The sequence below is a fragment of the Arachis ipaensis genome, chromosome B2 (genome assembly GCF_059453495.1).
Source record: "Arachis ipaensis isolate K30076 ecotype BB chromosome B2, ASM5945349v1, whole genome shotgun sequence".
NCBI classification, from domain to species: Eukaryota; Viridiplantae; Streptophyta; class Magnoliopsida; order Fabales; family Fabaceae; genus Arachis; species Arachis ipaensis.
Window position 1 is genome coordinate 41,412,229 of NC_142437.1, and position 11,264 is coordinate 41,423,492.

Sequence of the window (11,264 nt, forward strand, 5' to 3'; positions counted from 1 at the left end):
ATTGACACCAAACTTACAATTAGACAATAGACTCAAATAAGAAACATCAAATTATTTTTGATTTTATGATTTTGTAAATTTTTTTGGTTTTTTTTTTCGAAAATTATTTTGGGAAAAACGAAAAAGAAATAATTTTTTTTGTATTATTTTCGAAAATAAGAAATAAAAAGCTTAAAAATAAAATAAAATTACCTAATCTGAGCAACAAGATGAACCGTCATTTGTCCAAACTTGAACAATCCCCGGCAACGGCGCCAAAAACTTGGTGCGTAGAAATCGTGACGGTTCCTTCCTTGGTAACGGCGCTAGAAACTTAATAAGCACGTTCATAATCTTAGTTCTTTGTCACAACTTCGCATAACTAACCAGCAAGTGCACTGGGTCGTCCAAGTAATAAACCTTACGTGAGTAAGGGTCGATCCCACGGAGATTGTCGGCTTGAAGCAAACTATGGTCACCTTGTAAATCTCAGTCAAGCGGATTCAATTGATTATAGAGATTTAATAATTAAAAAGATAAATAAATGTAAAATAAAGATAGTGATACTTATGTAATTCATTGGTGAGAATTTCAGATAAGCGTATAGAGATGCGTTCGTTCCTCCTGAACCTCTGCTTTCCTATTGTCTTCATCCAATCATTCATACTCCTTTCTATGGCAAGCTGTATGTTAGGCATCACCGTTGTCAATGGCTACATCCTGTCCTCTCAGTGAAAATGGTCCAATGCGCTGTCACTGCATGGCTAATCATCTGTCGGTTCTCGATCATACTGGAATAGGATCCATTGATCCTTTGGCATCTGTCACTACGCCCAGCACTCGCGAGTTTGAAGCTCATCGCAGCCATCCCTTTCCAGATCCTACTCGGAATACCACAGACAAGGTTTAGACTTTCCGTATCTCGAGAATGGCCATCCATGGATTCTAACTTATACCATGAAGACTCTGATTAAGGAATCCCAGAGATATTCATTCAATCTAAGATAGAACGGAAGTGGTTGTCAGGCACGCGTTCATAGTTGAGAATGATGATGACTGTCACGATCATCACATTCATATTGAGGTACGAATGAATATCTTAGAATCGGAATAAGCTTGAATTGAATAGAAAAACAATAGTACTTTGTATTAATTCATGAGGAACAGCAGAGCTCCACACCTTAATCTATGGTGTGTAGAAACTCTACCGTTGAAAATACATAAGTGATGAAGGTTCAGGCATGGCCAAATGGCCAGCCCCCAAACGTGATCAAAGGATCAAAAGACAATCCAAAGATATCCAAATATTTACACGTGTAGAGGCTTCTCTTGGAGTTGAATGCCAGTTTGTAACCTGTTTCTGGCGTTTAACTCCACTTTGCAACCTGTTTCTGGCGTTTAACTCCAGAATGCAGCATGGAACTGGCATTGGACAGCAGTTTGCATCATCTAAACTCGGGCAAAGTATGGACTATTATATATTGCTGGAAATCCCTGAATGTCTACTTTTCAACGCAATTAAAAGCGTACGATTTGGAGTTCTGTAGCCCCAGAAAATCCACTTTGAGTGCAGGGAGGTCAGAATCCAACAGCATCTGCAGTCCTTCTTCAACCTCTGAATCTGATTTTTGCTCAAGTCCCTCAATTTCAGCCAGAAATTACCTGAAATCACAGAAAAACACACAAACTCATAGTAAAGTCCAGAAATGTGAATTTTATTTAAAAACTAATAAAAATATACTAAAAACTAACTAAATCATACTAAAAACTATGCAAAAACAATGCCAAAAAGCGTATAAATATTCCGCTCATCACTAACTGAATATATATTATACTAATTGTTATATTTGCTACCTGCACTACCTGTTTTCTACTTGTGCTTGAAATTGTTTGGTTGCCTGTGTCTGCTAAATCATTGGTGATGGAGGAGCAGAGGAAAGGTGTACCGGTTTGGTGATAAGGTTAGAATTAAGTAAGTAAGTTTAGTATTCCTTAGAACACCTACCCTTTTTATGGCTTCAATTTAGAATTAAGCTTTATAACTGAGTGTCGGCGTTCTAGGATTGCCTCTGGCATTCCCAGGACCTTATATATTATATGCATGGCACCTTTACCATGCTGAGAACCTCGAGTTCTCACCCCTATACTGTGTTGTTGTTTTCAGATGCAGGTTGAGAAGTACCTCACTAGGTGTCTGGATTCCTGAAGCGGAGCAGTTTCTGGGTTCTCTTGCTATGTAGCTTATGTATATATATGTATTTAGCTTTCTCTCCGAGAAACTTGTTTATTTTGTCCCTCTTAGAGGTTTAAGGAGAGTTAAGGTTTCATCTTTGTATTTTGGGTATTTTGGGATACGTATATATGTATGTAAATATTTTCCGGCCAGCCTTAGCTTCACAGGCTGAGCTAGGAGCTAGTTATTCCGTATCCTTGATTCTTTATTCCCTCTTTTTGTTTATTTACACCCATGAACTTTAGGTTTCTTAGTACGCAAGTAATCTCGTTCTCTGAGCATTGCACTTTATATTTTACAATTTTGTTTTACTCGTCTTTTAAGGCTCCTAGTATATGATATTTTTCCGTAATTATACATATATATTTTTATTTTACAGGTTTGTAACATTGCACTACCTCTGTTCTATGGCTTAAGCGTAAAGCTCTGTGTAGTAGGGTGTTACATTATGGTATCAGAGCAGTTCGTTCCTACAGAGCCTGAGGGATGTATTGACTATGCTTCTGGGCATACTCGGAGTGTCTATACATGCTAATTAGGATATTTGACTGATATATGTGTCATGAATGCTCATGGGCATGCATTTGGAACTTTGAAACACTAAACTCGTGATATTGAGGCTGATTACCTTGATATCACTTGTTTGGTGTGAACAGGAACCAAATGACGTCTCGTGGGTGCGGTCGTGGGTGTAATCGAGGTCAGGGACAGAAAGGTAATGAGGTAGTCTGACCGATTTTGTGACCACAATGACGAGTGCTGTCACTGCCATCGGTGCTGTTGTCGCTGCGACCAGCCGAGTGATGGATAGGATGGAACCACAAGCTAGGATTGGCAATGATGATGGTAACAAATATGAAGGTGGAAATAATGTTCCGAGTACCGGGGATACCAATGGGTTATCCAGAGCAAGTTAACACGGGTCAAGCAACGGGAGAAAGCTCAAGGAGGACTGAGGTAGTGATAAATCCCATTTTTAGGGTTTATCTTGTGCTTAATTTAGTGAATTTTATCTATTAAAGTCACACTTATTCATATAATTCGCATGTTTTATATTTTCCTTCCTAATTTTGTGTTTTGATTGAAAACATGCTTCTTTGGCCTTAAAATTGCTAATTATTAATCATCTCTTATTACCATCCGATGTTGTGATATGTGTGTTAAGTGTTTTTAGGGTTTATAGGGCAGGAATGACTTAGAGAATGGAAAGGAAGCATGCAAAAGTGGAAGTAGGGGGTGGAAATAGGCCAGGCCAGGCCAGGCTTTAATATTAACAGGCCAGGCCTGTAATAGAGTATATTGGCCTAAGCCTGTCCTGTAGCCTAGTATAGGCTTTTTAATGAGTACTGAGCCTGGCCTGTTGTTAAATCTGGCCTGGCCTGAAGCCTGTCAATAGGCCTGTTTTTTTTTAATAATAATTAAATTTAAGATATAATTTAATTTTTAAAAATATAAAATAATAAATTTATGGACAATATTGATACAAAATAAAGACAAAATATCGATAGATAACTATCATTGATTAAAATATATACGGAATATATTCTCACTTGGCTACTTCCAAAATTTGTAACATATCAAAATAAAAGACTTCATCAATATCAAGAGTTGTAACAAACCAACTAAATATAACATCAAATAAAATCTAATAACTACTTAAATCAAAACACAGTAAAGAAAATGTTGGACAATTAATCGATTGACCCTCCAAGCTTGAAAGTGATTTAATCTTCCTATTCTAACACCTTGAAAAAAAAAGCAAACATACACATATCATTAAATTTTTAAATAATATAAATGCAACAAATACTTTTTTATTAGTAACAAAAAAAATGTTCAAAATAAAATTGTGGTCATAATCTTAGTATAAATTATATGATACCTCATTTATATATCATGAAAATTTAACTTTATTATTCTAACTACTCACATCATACCAATATCAATGTTCTCGCATTTAAAAAGAGAAAATATTTTCTATAACATAGATACTTAGTCAAAAAGAGAAATATTAGAAAGTTAATTTTTACCTTTAGTTTTTTCTTCAAACCATACTTGTTTCGAAGCCAATCTCCTCCACAAATGAGAGCTTCAATGGATTCTTGATTTAGTCGAGAACGATATTCATCAATAACTCTTCCTCCAGCACTAAATGAAGACTCTGAAGCCACCGTTGAGACAGGAATTGCTAATATGTCCGCTGCCATTTTAGATAAAATCTTGAACTTCAGGCTATTGTTTTTCCACCACTCCAAAGCACTAAAAGACTTAGAATTGCCTTCAGGAATGTAAGCACTCTCACCAAGATAAACTTCTAATTCTGATTTTGTTGGATGAATGGCTTCTTTTTTCTGAACCATATTCAACATTTCATCAATTCCACTAATTTCAGAACTAACCACATTAGAAGAAGTAACTAGACCATTAGTATTAATTCCACTTATTATTGTATCACCATGACACTCTTCAGCATATTCATCATACATTTCTTGTAATGTATTCTTCACTTTTTCAACATTTTCAGCAGCCACATGCTCAGGTTTGTAAATTAAAGGAAAACAGAATTTAATAACATGTATTTTGCACCTAGGATCCTAAACACAAGCAAGAGACATTACCATATTGCATTCTCCCCAATATTTGTCAAACTTTTCTTTCATTGAGGTTGCCGTTTCTCTCATGAAGGAATCTCTATCTTCAATAGCTTCATCAATTACTTGTTTTACTCTCCAAACATCAGGAAGGTACAAATTTACAGTAGGATACTCACTACCAGAAATGACATGAGTAGCAAGATTAAAAACTTTTAAAAGTTTACAAATCTTCTCAACTTTCCTCCAATCCTCTGATGATGGTTCATAACTGTAGTGGGGTTCTCTTTCCTTATACACAAGAAACACAGATTTAAACTTCAAAGCCACAGATAACATGTTGTAAGTAGAATTCCATCTTGTGGGACAATCAATGATGAGTTTTTTCTCCTTCAAACACTTGTTCTCAGCAATCTCAACAAATGTTTTAAATCTTGAATCATTAAAATTGACATACTTGACACTCTCACGAACTTTGTGAATAATACCTTTAATTTTACCTAGCCCATCTTGTACCAACAAATTCAGAATGTGTGCATAGCACCTAACATGAAACAAACTACCACCAATAGGTAATGAGTTGTTATCTGAAATAGTATCCTTAAGAGCCCTTAGACATGAATATTTATAGGAAGTATTGTCAACAGATACTGAGAAGACTTTGTTTTCAATTCTTCAAGTCTTTAAACACTTGAAAATAGCATCTGCAACATCGATGCCATGTCTAGGAGTAGGTACCTGAACAAAACTCAAAACCCTTTTTTGAAGATTCCACCCTGCATCAATAAAGTGACATGTGATAACCATATATTCAACAATTTGATGGCTTGATCTCCACGTGTCAGTTGTTAAACTTATCTTCCTAACACCTTGTAACAAAGTCTTCAATTGTTTCTTTTCTACCTCATATATCGCCAAACAATCACTTCGAGCAGTTTTGCGAGAAATTTTATGAAATTCAGAATTAGCGTATTGGAAGCCCCACATCCAAACTTCATCCTCAATAATGCTAAAAGAATGCTCATGAACCATAATTGCTGTAGCAATTATTTGTCTCATCTTGTCTTGGGAATATCTTGCACCTGGTGTCACAAAGGGATTAATACTTAAATTGGAAGGTTGAAATGGAATCAATGGTTGCTTCTTTTGTGCAGCAACATGCAATCTCCTTTGTAAGCAACTACTAGAATGCATCCATAAATGTGAAGTACTAGCTCCTTTTCCAGCATAAGAAAACACAGATTTGCAATACTTGCAAATAGCTTTTGTACCTTCAGAACTTTCAACTTGATCAAAATCGTCCCAAATTGGTGAAGTCTTCTTCCTTTTTTTTGTAATAACAATTTCATTACTACCATTTTCTTCAGTGACTAGTTGACTTGTAATAGTTGTTATCTGTGTTGGTGCTGATGTAGTTGTTAGTGTTTGTAATGGTGTATCTGTTGTTGGCATTGTTGGTACTGACCGATTAATTTCTTCTCTATTTAAAGAAATAGGATTGGTCAATGGATCACTTGGAATTACAGATTCAGCCATTTCTAAAACCTATTGTAATGCCTAAACAAAAATTAACAGATAACATTATCTCATGATTTTTTTTGCTTTCATTATATCAAATGGCATAAAGTAAGAACCTTTTAATGAAAAATAAAATTGATAAAATTTTATGTTCGAAAAAGTAGAAACAATATCACAATACAAACAAAAAAAATTAAACTTAAAAAAAGATCTTTGACAGAATAAAACCCTAATGGATGAAAAAATAATTAACATTATAACAAAAAATATAAAAAATAATAAAATAAAAAATAATGACATGAGAAAGAAGAAGAAGTACCTACAATCAAAGGAAGAAGATGAAGAGGATGGTAGTCTGTAGTCTGGTAGAAGAGCGTGTAAAGTAGAGAAGAGAAGATAAAAAGAAGAGCGTGTAAAGTAGAGAAGAGAAGATAAAATGACCATGTGTAGGTTTGTTTCTTTATTAATGTGGAGGAAAAGTTTTTAGAATTATTTTATTTGATTGACTTTTGATATTCCAACATCAATTATTAAAGATATTAAGTAATAAAAACACATATATATTATTAAAGAGACAAATGGCTTAGTGGATAATGGTGTATTCATATGATAACGCGTGACATGCACTACGTGCAGAAATTGCAGAAGACGCTGGGGGTGATTTCTGGGCTATTTTTGGCCCAGTTTCAAGCCCGGAAAAACATAAATTAGAAGCTGCAGAGTGGGAGAATCACTCATTCATTCATTGACACAACATTCATTCACATAATTTTAGGTTTTAGGTGTAGTTCTCTAGAGAGAGAGGCTCTCTCCTCTCTCTAGGTTTTAGGGTTCTTAGGGTTAATTCTTCCCAATTTCAGATTTTTATCTTACTTTAATTAGTTTCTCTTCTACTCTTATTTGATCTAGTATTTTGGTTTATCTATTTCCCTTGTTGATTACTTAATGTTGCCAATTTAGTTTATTTATTCTCATGTCAGATTTGATTTTCTATTTAATGCAATTTGAAGTATTTCATGTTTATTACTTCTTCTCTTATTTGTTGTTATTGATTCCTTGCAATTGGTTGTTTAGGTTTTATTATCTCTTATTAATTTCTATGTTTTTATTTTATGCCTTCCAAGTGTTTGACAAAATGCTTGGTTGGATTTTAGTGTAGATTTCTCTCCTTTTGGCTTTGGTTGAGTAATTGGAGACTCTTGAGTTATCAAACTCCCTTGTTGATTGATAATTAAAAGTTGCAAGTTGATTTGAATCCCTCTAAAGCTAGTCTTTCCTTAGGAGTTGACTAGGACTTGAGGAATCAAATTGATTTATCCACTTGACTTTCCTCCATAGTTAGAGGTTAACTAAGTGGGAGCAATGGACAATTCTCATCACAATTGATAAGGATAAATAGGATAGGACTTCTAATCCTCATACCTTGCCAAGAGTTTTCTTAATTATTATTTTAATTCCTTTGTTATTTACATTCCTTGTTCCACATATCAAAAACCCAAAAAGATACAATCCCATAACCAATAGTAACATACCTCCCTTCAATTCTTTGAGAGACAACCCGAGGTTTAAATACTAGTAAAGAATTCACAATAAATTCTCGTTGCTAGTATAGTTTCTAAACCAACAAAGAATCCTTTCATACAAAAATTTGGTTGTCACAAGTAACAAACCCCTAAAAATAATAACCGAAGTATTCAAACCTCGGGTCATCTCTCAAAAGAATTGCAGGGAAGTGTTCTTGTTATTGGTTATGAGATAGTATATTTTTGGGTTTTTGAAAGGTTGAACAAGGAATGTAAATAACAAGAAAGTAAACTAATAACTAAGAAAGCTCTTGGCAAGGTATGAGAATTAGAAGTCCTATCCTAGCTATCCTTATCAATTGTGATGAGAATTGTCCATTGCTCCCACTTAGTTAACCTCTAACTATGAAGGAAAGTCAAGTGGATAGATCAATTTGATTCCTCAAGTCCTAGTCAACTCCTAAGGAAAGAGTAGCTTTAGAGGGATTCAAATCAACTAGCAATTTTCAATTATCAATCAATAAGGGAGTTTGATAACTCAAGAGTCTCCAATTGCTCAACCAAAGCCAAAAGGAGAGAAATCTACACTAAAATCCAACCAAGCATTTTGTCAAACACTTGGAAGGCATAACATAAAAGCATAGAAATTAATAATAGATAATAAAACCTAAACAACCAATTGCAAGGAATCAATAACAACAAATAAGACAAGAAGTAATAAACATGAAAGACTTCAAATTGCATATTAAATAGAAAATCAAATCTGACATGAGAATTCATAAACTAAATTGGCAACATTAAGTAATCAACAAATGAAATAGATAAACCAAAATGCTAGAACAAATAAGAGTAGAAGAGAAACTAATTAAACTAAGATAGAAATCTGAAATTGGGAAGAATTAAACCTAAGAACCCTAAAACCTAGAGAGAGGAGAAAGCCTCTCTCTCTTTCTAGAGAACTACACCTAAAACCTAAAATTATGTGAATGAATGTTGTGTCAATGAATGAATGAGTGATTCCCCCACTCTGCAGCCTCTAATCTGTGTTTTTCGAGCTTGGAACTGGGCCAAAAACAGCCCAGAAATTGCCCCCAGCGTCTTCTGTAATTTCTGCACGTGGTACATGTCACGCGTACGCGTACATCACGCATGCGAGTTGCCTAACAGCATGGCAACTATGGGAAATTGCATATCATTTTGAAGCCTCAAATGTTAGCTTTCCAATACAACTGAAACCTCCTCATTCGGACCTCTGTAGCTCAAGTTATGATCGATTTAGTACGAAGAAATCAGGCTTGACAGCTTAGTAATTCCTTCAATTTCTTATATTCCTTCCACTTTTACATGCTTCCTTTCCATTCTCTAAGCCATTCCTACCCTATAAACCCTGAAAACACTTAACACACATATCACGGCATCGAATGGTAATAAGAGAGGATTAATAATTAGCAATTTTAAGACCAAAGAAGCATGTTCTCAATCAAAGCACAAAATTAGGAAGGAAAATGTAAAACATGCGAATTATATGAATAAGTGTGAGTTTAATGGATAAAATCCACTAAATTAAGGACAAGATAAACCCTAAAAATGGGGTTTATCAATCTCCCCACACTTAAACATTAGCATATCCTCATGCTAAGCTCAAGAGAAGCTATAAAGGAGTGAAGAGGAATGGTGGAATTTATGAAATGCGATAATCTATATGAATGCAACTATATGCAAAAATACTTCTACCTACTTAGTTAAAAGTAAACAAATTCTCCAAGACAAACATAAATCAGATTCCACTAATTCAAATCACACAATAAGAGACAAGTAAACTTGTAAGAATATAGCTCATGAAAGCCGGGAACACAGAATCAAGCATTGAACCCTCACCGGAAGTGTATACGCACTCTAATCGCTCAAGTGTCTAGGGTTAATTCACTCTAATCTCCTCTAGTCATGCTTTCTAAAACGTTGTTCTTCATCTAACCAATCAACAAATATTTAATGTACAAATGCAAACATCATGAGGACTTTTTAAGGTTGTAATGGGGCTAAGGTAAGGGTGAGGATACATGTATGGCCAAGTGAGTTATACTTTGAATCTTTGACTAACCTAAATTCTCACCTAACACACACACATACTCTATATAATTCTAAAATCATGCCTAGTGATAAACCCCATTTTTAGGGTTTATCTTGTAGTGATTTTAGGGAATTTTGTAACCTTTTTACCCACATTTATTCAATGAAATAGCACGGTTTCATGATTGTCTCCTAAATTATGCTTAAGTGTGAAAACATGCTTTTTAGGCCCTTAATTGCTAATTCCAATTCACCCTTGATTCCACTAGATGCCTTGATATGTGTGTTAGTAATTTCAGATTGAAAAGGCTAGGAATGGATCAAAGAAATGGAGAGAAAAGCATGAAAAATGGAGAAATCATGGAAAAGTAAGGATTTGGGATAAGATCAGCGACGCGCACGTGCAGCAGACACGCACGCGTAAAAGGCTGAGGTCGCATGCCGACGCGTACGCGCACATGACGCGTACGCGTGGATGGAAAATTGTCAAGCAACGCGTACGCATGAGGTGCGCGTACGCGTCGATGTTCGCACGTGACTCACTTAAAGGCAATACGTTGGGGGCGAATTCTGGGCTTTCCAGGCCTAAATCCAACTCACTTCTGATGCTATTTAACCCAAAGAATGAAGAGGAATCAACACACTACTTCATATTTTAGTTTTAGTCTAGTTTTCAGAGGGAAAGTTAGTTTTAGAGAGAGAAGCTCTCACTTCTCTCTAGAATCAGGATTAGGTTAGATCTAGATTAGAATTTCTTAGATCTAGTTTAATTTCATGCTTTGATTTACTTTTACTTTTGTAATTCTTCTTCTTCTACATTTTCTCTCTCTTGTTTAGCATTTAATTCTTGTAATTCTCTACTTTTATGTTTATGTCACTTTTGTTTCTTCTATTTTCATTTTAATGCAATTTATGATTCATGTTCCTTTATTGTTGAATTGCTTAATTCATTTTACTTTCCTTTTATGCCTTCTATGTGTTTGATGAAATGCTTGGTTGGATTTTAGTATAGATTTTGTTCCTCTTGACCTAGGTAGGGTGATTAGTGACTATTGAGTTATCTAATGCTTTAGTTGATTGATAATTAGAAGTTGCTAGTTAATTTGAATGCCTCTAAAGCTAGTCTTTCTTTAGGAATTGATTAGGACTTGAGGAACCAAATTAATTCATCCACTTGACTTTCTTCCATGGTTAGAGGTTAACTAAGTGGGAGCAAAGAACAATTCTCATCACATTTAAGGAGGATAACTAGGATAGCACTTCTAGTTCTCTTACCTTGTCAAGAGTTTTTCTAGTTGTTAGTTTATTTTCATTGCCATTTACATTTCATGTCTCTTATCTCAAAAACCC

General features: G+C 34.8%; 1 pseudogene; it reads right to left on the bottom strand.

The window, feature by feature from the left end:
* Positions 1-3,534: 3,534 nt before the first annotated feature.
* On the bottom strand, positions 3,535-6,339 carry LOC107627261 (zinc finger BED domain-containing protein RICESLEEPER 2-like; annotated as a pseudogene).
* Between the last annotated feature and the right edge of the window lie 4,925 nt (positions 6,340-11,264).